Raw genomic sequence first — 15370 nt, 5'->3', positions numbered from 1 at the left:
ATTTGAGATTGAAAAACTGAACTCTGGTGGGTTCAACAAATGAAAATTCTAAACTCAAATGTCTGATACCATTAATTAGCAGAGCTTGTTGGAAAATGATTTATTTTTTCCCAAGGAGAATTTGTGATTTGATGAAAAATGAAAAAATTGATATATTTCAGTGGACAACAGAAATATTTTGCCTGAAAACTGAAATACATTGATTCTGAAATTCTGCTGTGGCGCTTCATGGGAATTCTAGTTTGGATGCCTGAGGCTGCTATTCACATAAGAACAGCCATACAGGGTCAGACCAAAGGTCCATCTAGCCCAGTATCCTGTCTTCCGACAGTGGCCAATGCCAGGTGTCCTGGAGAGAATGAACGGAACAGGTAATCGTCAAGTGATCCATCCCCTGTTGCCCATTCCCAGCTTCTGGCAAACAGAGGCTAGGGACACCATCTCCTTTATGAGCTGAGCTCCCAGGTGGACTTCATTTCCTGACCACCACACAAAAGAAGGGATACCATCATGAGAAATATAGTCTGACCAGGGAACCAGGCCTAAGAAAAGAATGGGAGTGTCACACATCTGAACGACAGCTCCCATTAGGGACTGAGGAAGCATTTCAGAATCAAATATTTTTTTAGCAAATTTTTTTTTTATTTTTTTTAATTTGCAGGTGTTCAATTTTTCAATGAAAAACCAAAATTTTCCTCGCTCATCTTTTAAAGCAATTAATAAATGTGCTTAATACACAACTTCCTTTCTACTCGTGCTTCAGCCCCCCCCTTTCCTAGACCTGCCTAGCCTCAGGCATTTGGAAGATTTCGCAGTCCCTCAGAATTCTCCCACAGATTTTAGGACATTTGATGGTGCTGTGGCAACTGATGATGAAGGTAGCTTTGCAATCTTTTCTTTTTTTCAAAAAATTGTATATAACTGATAACTTTGTTTTCTATGGAAAAATGATTTTGTTGTGCAAGCCCTGTGGCCTGAAGCCCTAGAAAGTAGGGAGCTGGATAGTGACATTTGTTGGTAAACAGGGAGAAGAGAGTCTAGTGCTGCTTTGGAACTCCAGGTGGACAGACTGTCCATAGGTATCTATGCTGCTGTCTGCTGGTATCCCTTGCTGAGCAAGGAGAAATGTCTGTATGGGCCAGAACACATTTGCATATCGGTTATGTGACAGTTTGGGACATTTTGGTCAAAATTCAGTTAGGTTTTAAGTTTGGGGGATAATAAAATGCTATTATCCCTGTTGGGAAATGAAAGAACAAGCACACTGCATGAAATACCTGCGGTGAGGGGTCACCCTGGCCCAAGACTCAGTGTTTCACTGCTAGATTTTGGAGCTGGGGCTTAAACCAGACAGTGAGAGGAAGAGGTGCTTGTGTTTTGGTGAGGCAAGAGTCCTATATGCTTCTGATCCCTGTGCGAAGACTGTCAGAGGCTGTCAGTGGCTTTGAGAAAACCAGGTAATGAAGAAGTAGCTTTGAGGCAGGTGGCATTGCGAAGGTGGCTTTTGCTGAAGCCATAGAGGTAGCAGCATACCTGAAAAGCTTGGGTGAGGGCTCTGCTACCCAGCAATCAGTACAGCTGGGTTAGACCACATGGACTGATTTCTGCTCACCCTTACATTGTGACTTCAGTTATTTTATATAAGTAAGGTATGCTGGATGTGACTCACTATAAAATTTACACTAGTCAGAAACAGCAGTAGAAGAGCTGAAAAACTAGAGGTATATTGGCTGTGTCCCATCACAGTGTGAATGCTTTCTATAGCAGAATGAGACTGTAAACTCTTTCTTGCAGGGACTGTCTTTTTGCTCTGTATTTGTACAGTGCTTGGCACAATGGGATCCTGGTCCACGACTGGGGCTACCACAATACAAATAAAACATTATTATATTAAGAAGTTTTAATTTGTACAGAGTTCTAATCATGGAGTTCATTACATGGAGACCCTATAAAACAGGTGAGTCTATCTTTACAAGAGAACTTTTAAAAAATCTTAGTAGATTCACACTCAATCTTTGTTTTCCTAATTTACAAAAACTGAAAGTGAGATTTCCATTTCTCTACAATCTAGAATAAAGAAGAAATCAAGCATCTCAAAAAGAAATCCATCTGATGGTTGGGAGAGAGTCAATATTTCCTCACTATAGTGCATTATTATTGCCCTTTCTGGATCTGTCGAAATGATCATACAGTCCCAAATCCCCATAGATTTGAAATGAAAGTCTAATATATCAAACATTTCAAACTTAGGTATGACTTCTTGAAATAAATGTATGTTTTATTCCTCTCTTGAAAATATCTAGATCTTAAGACCAAAGCATAGTTATCTCCTCAAAAGGATTGGTTGTCAGGCTTTTGATGTACATCAACAATATCTATTTAGTGACCTCCCTAGCGAAGGCTTTTTATAGCAGGGCCTCAGCTCATTTGCTGAAGGATTTGATCTAGGGTTTGTGATCAAAATCTTGAAGCCTTGGATTTCCTGTAAATAAATCTCTAGAGTTTCTATGGTCATTGATACTCACAGAGGTAAACAGGTGGGGTTTACAAAAGATTTAGTGAGCCAGAAACAGATAAAAATATTAAAATTCTGATTTCTAGAGGGTTTTTCCTCAAATTTATTAGTCAGTTAAATGTTAACTAAGAGAGAGCATATTCATTTGGATAAGTGAAAGTCCCTTACACAGGGAGCTGAAGTTTTTTTTTTTAAGTAGGTCTAGTTTATAAGCTTTTAAACTTATTTTAAGAACAAGTAATAGATTTTTTTTAAAAAAAGCAAAATCAAATACAAGTTGTTAGAGAAGGGGGGAGGAAGATTCACCCAAATCCAAATGTTTATACAAAACAACTTTTAATTTAATTTTTATGAATAATTAGGAAAATAATTGCATCATAAAAGAAAATGCATTGTAGGGAAAGCAAAAATCATTCAAATTTATCTGATTTTTTTGTTGAAATGAAGGAGGCTATTACAGATTCCAGTCATCAGAAGCAAAATAGATTGTTACAGTATGGATTAGGAAGTTGTGTTTATGCGTGGGAGAGAAGGAGGTGTTTAAGTGGCAGAATGGTGTGCCAAAAAATCATTTTAGCCGCTAGAAAGTTGCTTGTAAATCTGAATTGCCTTTAGTTGAAATGTTTGTGACTGAAGAAAAAAAAACATTCAATAGCCTTTGTGAATCCTGGCCTACAATACTCTGGAGAATACACTTTTAAAAAGAGTAATATATAATAACTATACATTTTCAATCAGTCCTCTTGATCCCAGCTCTCTGTCATTCAGAAGAACTTGCCAAGTCTGTTGAGCTTCTGAGTAGTGACCCACCCATCTAATTCATGGGCCATTCTACATTTACAGAGAGGTCAATAAAAGCTTTCCAGAGTCGCAAACCTCTCTATAATGGTTGTCCTAAGCAATACTGTCTGAAGAGCCCCAATGGGAAATTGGAAAAGCAGCAGCCAATTTCCTTTTGCTCTTTTACTGCTTTTTGGTCCTCCTGTTCTTTTCTTTTTCCCAGTGTTGAATTATTTTGTGAAGTAGTGGGATACCTCATTCCAAGATCTCACATGGAGGACAGATTATATCAATCAATTAAAGAATTTAATATAAATCTGGTCTAAAATTCTGACAGTTAGAGCACAGGACCAATAATCAAAAGTTCTGGGTTCTTTTTCTGGTTTGTGAGTTCCTTCTGACCCCCTATGTCACCTTGGACAAGTATTTAACTTTCTTTTCGTTTTCTCATCTTTACATGGGGTATCAATACTTATCTACTTTATAGGAAAATAGAAAGATTTAACTAATTAATATTTGTAAATGCCTTGAGATCCTTGGATAAAAGGAAATATAGAAAGGCAGTGCTATTATTTAACTCTTGTCATCTTCTCACTTTTGCCCTCCTAACACAATATGAATATGAGAAGATAATGGTATCTTACAGAAATAGAATGAGAGGATATGCTTATTTTTAGGTTCGTAGTTCCGAATAATGTCCTTGCCCCATTGTTCAAGATATGGACCCTTTCAATGACATAAATATCAGAATTGTAGAATTTAATGGGAGATGCATTATCCTAAGCTGGAGCTATTCCCTTGATTATTTTCTTAGCATTTTCAGTTCTTTTCTCTTTGTGGAGTCCTTTAGCTTAATCTATTTGGTCACAAACTAAATGAGTGTTGAAAATATTCATGATTGACATGACTAAAGATAAGAAGGATTTGGATTTTTGGGGACCAACAGATTTCTCTAGTAATTTTGCTTATTTTTTTGTTTAATTCAGGATTTAATTCATTTCTTATGGACACAAAAGGCTATTTTACTCTGGCATCAAAATTTTAATCATCATCATCCTGCTTATAAATGCCTTGATTTATTCACCTGTGGAAAGAAAGGAAGTAAAATCTTCTTGTCTCTCATATGGAGAAGACTCTGCAGCTATAAACTCTAAAATGATTGGATTATCTGTCTTGTGACATATCATCTTTCTTTTGTGCTAGTAACATATTGTTTCAGAACCACAAAAATAAGTTATTTTGCATATAAAATATTTTCTCAGCTTTTCTTATTGGTCATAAAAAATAACCTGATATTTTTTTCTTGCAAGGTTTCTTGTAGGTTTAAGCTCTTCTGCTATTAAGTCATATGCTTCAATCTTAACTTTGATTTTTGTCAGTTAACCTCAAACCTCAAATACAGGATTTCACTCCAGGCAACCACTTTGATTCTTCTAGTCAATCCCAAATTTAGCAAAACTAGGGATGTGCATATCCTTTTCTCATAATTATTGAGTTTATACAATTCTTCTCCCCTTCAGGATCTTTTTGGCAAGCATTCCACTCTCCTGGGTTTCAAGGTTGTGAGTTACAATTCATTCAGAGTTCAAGCCTTTGGTTAAGACAATGTCCTGAGGGTTATGAGGTCTGTTAAATGGCTGAAGTAAAACTAGTGTTTTAGTTTCCCTATTTGGCTCTGTTATGTTAGGGACATTGAGAAACTTCTCTACACACCCTGGCACAGTGGTGGGCAACCTGCAGGCCGCACATGGCCCATCAGGGTAATCTCCTGGCGGGCCATCAGACATTTTGTTTACATTTGCGCGGCCACCCGCAGCTCCCAGCAGCTGCGGTTCACCATTCCCAGCCAATGGGAGCTGCGGGAAGCAGTGGCCAGCATGTCCCTGCGGCCCACACCACTTTCCGCAGCTCCCATTGGCTGGGAACGGTGAAACACAGCCACTGGGAACTGTGGGGCGTCGTGCAAATGTAAACAAAATGTCTAGAGGCCCGCCAGGAGATTACCCTGACGAGCTGCATGCAGGCCGCAGGTTGCCCACCACTGCCCTGGCATGTTTAGAGATTCAGGTTGAGAACTTGCAGTCTGCTCCACTGCATCCCTATGGAGCCACATTGACTTCAGGGAGCTCCACATAGGTACAGGAGTCTTTCCATATGGAGTAGCTTTCAGGATCAGGTCCTTACATTGGAATCAGAGATGTGGCAAGAGGAACTCAGAGAGGCCACGACCTTTATTAAGGATCCAAATCCATTATTTATTCTCTAGGCTTACCAATTTTAGTTACTGAGACCGTGCTCTAGCCCACCATTAATGCTTTCTTGCATCTCCTCTCTAACAAATAGTCTTTCATACAAAGGTATTTATCTGCTTATATATTCTTTTAAATGTAGTGATAAAAATGCCTCCTATAAAATATGAAGATGTGATGTTTCCCCTTTGCAAAAGCCGGCACAGGGCCTATTCACAACTCAAGATTGTGCATAAGTGGGATTTAAATAGTGCAAGGCCTTTTGCTGGCCAGTTCAGCCAAGATGAACAAATGCGTCTGGATATAAGTGCTCTAAACAGCCATCATCGTGTTCCTTAGAAACTTACCTCATCACCTGTCTGTGTGTGGGAATCTGTGATATACAGTTACAGTGTCAAGTTCAGTTGTTCCCTGTAGTATATTTTCTCCTGTTTGTTATATGCTTTCTTTATTTTCCTACCTGTATAATTATATCAGTAACATTTTGGAAACCTACTGTGGATAGACCTGATATGATAGTCCTGGTGAAGGAAATGAAATCAAATAGTGCCTTTTTCTACATATCGTGACTGAACTGGTAAAATAAGAACAGGTAAAGAACACAGACAACATCAGAAAAACTATGTAGCAGGTTTAAAAAATAGCAGTGAATATTAATTAAAAAAAGAATAAATCAAATTATCCAGGTAGTAATGTTACAACAAGAGTGTGTCATAATAATGTAAGAAATGGCATACAGACTCAATTAACTTTCATATCAGAATCTATAAAAGAATGACCAGATTGGTTATCTGGATGAAATGTCTTTATTTATTTCAGCCAGACACTTGTTTCTTGTATTGTGTTTTTTACAGTGTCCACTGTCATATATAACATTAATTGGTACAATGTGGATTTTGAAAGCATTCTCTAACTTTTTGGGATACGATCACTAATAGGTTCATTTCTGTAAGCTCTTAAAGTACACTCACCTAGTAAAACAACTTTATTTCACTGTTTAGTGATTCAGCCAAGTCCTTTCCTTCCTGCAATGTTTATTAAATTTACTTGCATGCAGATCATTTATATGTTTATTCTTTTTTGCCTCAAAAGGCTGAATGGGCTGCCAAGTTCATCCTGGTCTTTGGTGATATGGCTTACTTTGGTTAGAGTGTCCAGACACATGCTTGTATAGAACAAAGTAAAACATGGATTTTATTATCTAGCAATGGTTTGCTTTCACTGCTAATGTTTGAAGTCAGATTACACAGTTCATGGAGATCGAAAAGTGCAAGTGTTATTTTACCCAAAGTATGCAACATTGACTAGAAAAAAAACAAGGAGTCTGGTGGCACCTTAAAGACTAACAGATTTATTTGGGCATAAGCTTTCATGGGTAAAAAACCACTTCTTCAGATGCATGGAGTGAAAATTACAGATGCAGGCATTATATACTGACACATGAAGAGAAGGGAGTTACCTCACAAGTGGAGAACCAGTGTTGACAGGGCCAATTTGATCAGGGTGGATGTAGTCCACTCCCAATAATTGATGAGGAGGTGTCTCTTCATGTGTCAGTATATAGTGCCTGCATCTGTAATTTTTATTCCATGCATCTGAAGAAGTGGCTTTTTACCCACGAAAGCTTATGTCCAAATAAATCTGTGAGTTTTTAAGGTGCCACTGGACTCCTTATTTTTGTGGATACAGACTAACAAGGCTATCCCCTGAATATTGACTGGCCTACTCCAGTGCATGCTGCGTGACATTTTTAGTCAGTGGTCTTTGCATGTTCACCAAGTTAATGCCATCATTTGATCATGGCGACAAAAGCAGTACAAGTAAGGCGCAGCCATTAAATAGATGTTCACTTCCTTGATTGCAGTGAGCAGAACAATTTGATTTTCCTTACGGTAGAAGCCAAGTAATTATACTGCTTATTGTGCTTTTTTTTTTCTTAACCAAGCCCGCCTTTGTTCATAACATCTAACCCATTGAGATATTTTTTGTCTTCTTAATTTCAGTCCATATAGTTTTTGATGGTTCTACAAGAGCCTTGCTTTTTATATCTGAAAAAATTCCTTTGTGCTGACAGCTCAATTGTAGTCAGTGTTCAAAATATGAAAGAATGAATGCTAAATGTTCATAATGTAAAGTGTCAAGAGTGCAATCTGGGATAATAGAATACATGTCTTGCAAACTTGCAATTTAATATGGCAAACTACTTGGTCAGCAAGCAAATTAATTCATTTATAATTTGATATTATTGTAAGTAGTGGGTCAGCTTTTGCAGGCAACCCCATCCTTCACAGAACTTTATCACACAATGCATTTTATAGTTGAGCTATCTTGCAATAAAATCAGTGAGTGGCACTAGTTTGGGGAACATATTTTTGTTATTCTTTGAGTGGAAGTTGCATTTTTCTTAATATTCTTTTCTTCAAACAAACAAACAAACAAACAATTGTTCTAAGTGTTTCCAGGTCAAGTTCTTTGACCAGAAAGGCTAACTAATGTTTACAGTAATGGCCCTATCACTGTTTTTTGACCATCAACTGTTGTATGTTATGACTTTGTCATACAGTTGTTTTATGCATGTATAGAGTCGTACACTGATATGTCGTCAGTGGTATGTCATCTCCTACAATTTCATGAAGAAACTGGGCATGTTCTTTGTCTAAACCTCTCATTTCCCAATAGCAGATATTTTGCTCTGAACTGGTACAGTGTCCAAAAAAAAAAAGAAAAGAAAAAGTAAGAGCAAGCAGAAATATCTGTTATGAGGGCTAAGAGAGAGACATCATCTTTTGAGTCTTGACTTACACAAGAAAGATATGAATGTTTATGGTGAAAGAAGACCAAAGCCCATTTTTTTCAAAAATAGCCTAGAAGGTTGTTTGTTTGCCAGAGTTCAAAGAACTGATTACAAGAACAGCTTTCTGCAAAAATAGTTATATAAGGAAAAAAGAAACTATTTGACATACTGTAAAAGTTACTACTGCAAAGAGAGTTTCATTCTGTTGCACAAAAAAAGGGATTACTTATAGAGTTTATTTGCTTTAAAAAAAAGAAAAAAGATTCTGGAAACATGATTAAGTTAGCTGATTGTATAATCCTCATGCAGTACAGGTTATGAAGCATACACATCTGTTACCTTCCTATTTCATCTACTGATAAGGTACCATAGGTGGTTAAAAAGAAGGTCTATCCAGAGGTACCTCAGGTGAAATTGTTTGGAAACATTTGCAGAATGGTTACCATTGAAGGAGAAAATGGGTTCTGAGACCAGCACAAGATGCTGGTGCCGTCTGCATTTCACAAATAGTGCAAGTTATTGCTGACCACGTCTGTCACCTAGGGCAAGAACTATGCTTTTTAAGGGCCTCAAGGAACTATTTCTGTGTGTGTATGAGCGGGTGGGGGGGATTGCCTGGTAGTGGCTGCCCCTTCTGCTATCAGCTAAAGGAGGTCTCCTTGTGCTCAGATGATGGAGGCTGCTGTATCTTGGAGAGCTGAAGGATAAGGTTCTAGTCGTGTGTGTGTGTGTAAGAGAGAGAGAGAACTTTGTTACACCAGGAGGAGGGACCCAAACATATGTGGCTCTAGTTCTAAGTGAATCTCTACAGACTTTAAGGTCTGCGGTCCCCATCTCATGATGGAAAAAATATGAGGTAATTCCCTGCATAGGAATAACCTGGTTATGTGAATTTGGGTGCCTTGAAAATTTCTTATGATAATTTTTGCATTCATTAAAATTTTATCAAAATTGGGCATGACATATTTTTGTACAGTTTGTTGGCATACAACATAGGGTTATTTTGAGGCATTGTTTTTCAGTACTTTTTAAAATGTAGAGCTAGGTTGGTTGAGAAGCAATAATTCCCACAAAATGGGGGAAAAAGCTGGAGAATTGAACTTGAAGCCCCCTAACTGTAATGCCATCTGCAACCACTAAGTGGGTTTCTGTGCTTGCGTATCTTCTAGAAGTCTTCCTGCTGATGGCCATGGTTTTTTAATTATTATTATATCCAAAAAGTAGCATCAGCAAAACTGTAAAAGAAGATCTAACTGGCTTGTTAGCCAACACAGTTTATGCCTTTTGGTCCTTGTGCACTACCTTTGATTTAAAGACCAGCTCCTCATTACTGACTGGGCAATTGCATTGATAAAGAGACCAGCCTTTGGCAGTGCCTCTACTGTTGACTGTCCCTTGGAAGAAGATTTGGTGTAATCTGTGCTCATACATTGGGTTGTTGGCTACTTAAATTCCACTTGGTACTCATCTATGGGTGGGAATTGCTATTGGGCTAGATTTTTTTTGTTGGTTTATTTTTAAATAAAATAAGTAGCTAATTAGGAAGGAGATACAAAACTAGCTAGTTAATTTACCAACAAAACAAGTACAATCAGTGACCAGTAGCAGTTGCTACTATTGTGTACTCATGAGCAACTATAAGTCAGATTGTATTTTAAAGGATTTTAAACTATTTTGCTGGACAATAATTAAATCACCAGCTAAATTTGGAAAGTAACTTGCTGCTCATTTTAATTTTTATACTATTAATTTTTAACCTAAGGTTTTACCCATTGAGCAAAAAACAAATCAAGCCCCACTCTTATCTATATTACCAAAGCACATCATTTAAGGTAAGACATGCGTTTCCTAGGACATGCGAAACCAGTATTCAATATTTGGCTCAAGGCAGTTCCTGCATTTGTTACAAATTCCTCAAATTCTCCAGGTCCTCCCATTTTGTTATATTCCCAGGATTTATTGTTTAGATGGTGTTTTGTCATTAACATTAATTGTACATTCAGTATTAATATTAATTACTATGCCTTGTTTATTTACTTTCCCTTTTTGTACTCCTTTCCAACACACACAGTGGCCCAAAGCACAGTGCTTCTTTGGTAGTCACTGAGGCAGAAGGAACAAACTGGATTAGGAACCCCATGAGTAAGTGATAGGGCACTTAAAATACAGAACTTCCATTTAGGAAACTTTTGCTCTGTAAGTACTGAACATTTGGTCCCATCATTTTCACTCTGATTATGTTCAGTGAGTGTGCGTGCTATACTCCTTCTGTGTATCCCCAAATTCCATCCCAAAAATATTCAGCAAAGTAGAACTGTTGATGAGATTAATTAGGAAATTTTGCTGAGAATTCTTGCCCATGAAATATTGCCATATCAACCATTCAGTCCTTGGGAACGCAAATGAGACTTGACCTAGCTTTAATAAATTTTGGAAAAGCACTGCATTGTGTTGTGTCCAATTTATCAATAAAACAGATATTTTTAAATGTAACTGCAGGTTGTGGATAGGTCTAGATGGTGGTCGGGGACAGGTTCCCCTTTCCCAGCTCTCTCTGTCCCCAACCATCTCTCTCAAATCCTCCCAACCTCCCTTCCCTAGCCAGGTATATAGGGGACATTTCTACTTTCTTTGTGCTACATGAGCAATGCAGAGAGAGCACAATAGGCAATGAACCACCTGTCCCTTAGTATTGTAGTTACAAAATGAATTCAAAGCAGGAATAACTGGGTGGCTAAATCTACGGTAAATTGTGATGGATTAAGTACTATCAAAAGTGAATGAGTGGGTTTCTTGCTGCTGGCATGGCTCCAGCATTAAGTGTTTTCTCAATGACATTCAGAATGTTCTTTACACATAATGGCAGTTACTGTAGCCACACAGAGACCCTACATGTCAGTGGCAGGCCTAAAATTCTAAAGTTACTCTCCTGTACCTGACGGACTTACTTTTTTCCACACAATATATAAAATTACTTTGCAATTAAGATCTGGGTACAGCAAAATCTGTCTTGTATGAGCTAAAGGTAAAAGTTTAGTAGAGGTGTCCTTTAACTACAGTTTAAACAACATTGTACTGGAAACATTATGAATATTTTAAAGTGGTCTCTTAAAAAGGTGAATTGCACATTGGAGTAACAGACTGTAACAAGTTTTTTAGTTATTAATAAGTCAAATTATAACTGTTAAAATTTCCTTTGATATAAAACAAAAGATATTGGGATTACAAAAATATACTAAGGCTTAAAAATGTAAGAAAATAAAGACATATTGAAGATTAAAATCCGTATTTAAATACAATATGCACAATATATTGTGTAAGCATTGTACATGGTAAAATCTGAAAGGCCCTTAAACGAAGCTGGAAGCAGGTGCATGTTAATGTACTGTTTTATCATGTTTTTTTCCAGGTTTTTTAACATGCCACGACCCCTCCTTAGTGTTGCTGATACTCTAAAAGCACATTACTCAAATCTAGTTTCTAGCTGAGTAGAGCTTCTGACTTTTTGTTTTGCCAAGTAATTCATTAATGACTCCTCTACATGCCTTGGGTGGTTCATATCCATTATCCTCATTAACAGTTTAGCCTAAGGATGTCTTTCAATATAAATAAACTTCCAAAATGCTTAGATAGCATAGTTGTGTTTCTTTTTATAGTAAACTGCAATTCTCTAAATGTATTTGACTCTTTTGCTGCTCAGTGTGATCATGAATTGTAGAATACAGTGCATTAGATATGGAATTTGCTGCTTCTTATTTTTTTTAAACATAGTCTTTTACCAGTGCAACATCTCCCCCACAGACAGAAGTTCATAGAACACATGTTCAAGTAATTTTCCCTATATAGCTTTTAACTAGTCAGGTAGACTTTTAAATTACACTTGCTGGTTTAAAAGTAGTTTTGAATTGCACCTAATATTTGTTAGGGAATTCTTTAAAGCTTTTAGCATCTATTCACAATAGAAGTGGAGGGATTTTTCTTTTTCAGGTAGGCTCTTTGGAGTGTTAGTCAGAACCTAAGATCAGGGATGGACTCTGGATCCAAACCTAAGCATTTTAGTTTCCTGCAAAAGTGAAATGGGAAAAATAAAATGTTGCTTAATTAAAAGTTGCGCAGGACAGATCTTCCTGGTAAACAGAGGGGCTTAATTCAAAAATATTACCTTTCTGGGACTGAATTACTAGCTCCGTTACTCAGCTTACAGTTAAGGACAAAACTGTAAGATTTTCTTACAATGGACTAATTAATAAGGTTACTAAAACCCCCAGAAGAGAACTTCAGCTAAACGAGTGGTGCTTCATAGGGTCACACTATTGCATCATTTAATGTGACAATATTATTTTCTTGCTGTATATGCATGTGAGAGGAGACACAAGAGGCAAAGCAAGTCAACATCATGCCTTAATGGTGATAAATATACATCTGATGCAGTCCCACCAGTGTACTGTAATACTGAAAACATTGTAATATAGTTTATCATTGTTATTTTTCCTAAAGTCACCAGCCTATGCCAGATTGAGAAAACTCCTATGTTAATTATGTCTTATAACGTCATTCTTAACACTAGTGCTTATTATCTTTATAATATTTTAATGTTCTCTCATAAATTAACTTAATTTGGAATCATTGTTATTGATGGAAATAAGTCTACTACATCTGTGAATCTATTCCATGATATTTAGCAAACTATACATTTTCCCTGTTAGTAAATTACTATTCAATTCTCTCAATGAAATTAATTCCACATACTGTAACTGCTAATGTTAGTTCACCAAATATCATTTTACTATTGCACACTCTCATTATGTTGCTTTCATTTACAATAAACTATCATCATCTTCTAGGAAGCTAACTTACATAAGATTACCATAATCTGTTTTCAGGATCTATTGAATCTAACTATTTCTAATACCTCTGTAACATCCCTCACCTAGGCAAACAGTGTTTAGATCCGAAGAACAATCTTGCACAGCAGGAATATTAGCATTAATATTGCTACTATTATGCACAAAAGAAGGCTGAAGAGAACTGCTCTTTTGAATCCGTACTATAGGCACCATACCAAAAAATCTCATAGTTTCCCGTTAAATGTTTTAAGAGTACCTTGTAAATCATTTACATCTTTTTGCTACTAATTTTCTGTTCATAGTGTTTAGCCTGGCTCCAACAATACAGGAAAGTTCAATTTTCATTTTATTGAAAAGAACAAAATATTGTAAGTTTTTTGATCATTACTGTCTGCTTTTTCTGGGACTGGTAGTTTCCCGATCACATACATCACATGTGTCCTGTCAGGGCTCATATACACTGAGTGAAGTATTTGCATCCCCTTGCCTGCTGATGGAGCCAGCATATTTGTCTACAAAGTGTTTTCACTGGAGTAATACATGATTCATGTGGACTCCTTTGACAGGACACTGATCTGTCTGGACACAGTTGCTGTTGGCGTTATACTTCGAAGAGTTACTGTAGGTGAAAAAGGTACAGTGCAACCATGGGTGGCATGTCAACTGGTGGCTGGGGTAGGCAAGCTCCCTGACCTGCCACTTTCACCCGAGGCTCCACCCCTTCCATTCCCTTCCCCCCGCTGAAGCCCAGAGCCCTCCACTGTGGCTGCTGGCCCCGCCCCAGGCTAGTGGCTCTGTCAAGGTTCCTTCCCCACTCTGAACTCTAGGGTACAGGTGTGGGGACCTGCATGAAAAACCCCCTAAGCTTATTTTTACCAGCTTAGGTTAAAACTTTCCCAAGGTACAAACTATTTTACCTTTTGTCCCTGGACTTTATTGCTGCCACCACCAAGCGTCTAACAAATATAACAGGGAAAGAGCCCACTTGGAAATGTCTTTCCCCCCAAGCCCTACACCCCCTCTCCTGGGGAAGGCTTGATAAAAATCCTCACCAATTTGCATAGGTGAACACAGACCCAAACCCTTGGATCTTAAGAACAATGAAAAAGCAATCAGGTTCTTAAAAGAAGAATTTTAATTAAAGAAAAAGTAAAAGAATCACCTCTGTAAAATCAGGATGGTAAATACCTTACAGGGTAATCAGATTCAAAACATAGAGAATCCCTCTTGGCAAAACCTTAAGTTACAAAAAGACACAAAACCAGGGATATACATTCCATTCATCACAACTTATTTTATCAGCCATTTAAACAAAACAGAATCTAAAACATATCTAACTAGATTGCTTATTAACTCTTTACAGGATTTCTGACCTGCATTCCTGCTCTGGTCCTGGCAAAAGCATCACCCAGCAGAGAGGACCCTTTGTTTTCTGCCCCGCCCCCAACCCCTCCAACTTTGAAAGTGTCTTGTCTCCTCATTGGTCATTTTGGTCAGGTGCCAACGAGGTTGTCTTAGCTTCTTAACCCTTTACAGGTGAAAGGGTTTTTCCTCTGTCCAGGAGGGATTTAAAGGTATTTACCCTTCCCTTTATATTTATGACAGGCTCCAACCCCCCTCAGCCCCAAAGCACCAGATGGGCAGCACGGCCCCAGTTCCCCCCAGCCCCAGAGCATCAGGAGGGCGGGCCTCTGGGCCCCAGCACCAGACCCAGCCTGAGCCTGGGACCACCCATGAGTGCAACCAATACAGGAAATACTGAACTGAACAAAGCGCACACAGCCTAATTCTTTTGCTTAGTATTGAGCAACGGGACTGCATGTTAGACTTGCCTCACAGAACAAGAACCTTTCCTGCCTGTAAGGAGTATTCAGTACTATCACTTCTCTCTGTGCAAGGAATAAACTGAACTAGTGTCAATTCATTCATGTTAGATCAGGAAATTGTTATTCGTTTATTTTATTATTCATTTATGGATGCAATCAAAAAATCTTTATTGTGAAAAAAGCTGATTCAAAGCATATTGAAGTCAAAGGAAAGATTCTCATTGAATTGAATAGGCTTTAAATTGAGTTCCTAGTCCTTAAAGTAATCAATTTAGCAATTTTGACAAATTAAAATAAGGTATACAATGGCTGGGAACTTCAGAGGAGCCTAAAGGAGTTAGGCACTCAACTCCATTTCA

The sequence above is a fragment of the Chelonia mydas genome, chromosome 7, assembly GCF_015237465.2.
Source record: "Chelonia mydas isolate rCheMyd1 chromosome 7, rCheMyd1.pri.v2, whole genome shotgun sequence".
Lineage (NCBI taxonomy): Eukaryota > Metazoa > Chordata > Testudines > Cheloniidae > Chelonia > Chelonia mydas.
This window is presented reverse-complemented; position numbering follows the sequence as displayed.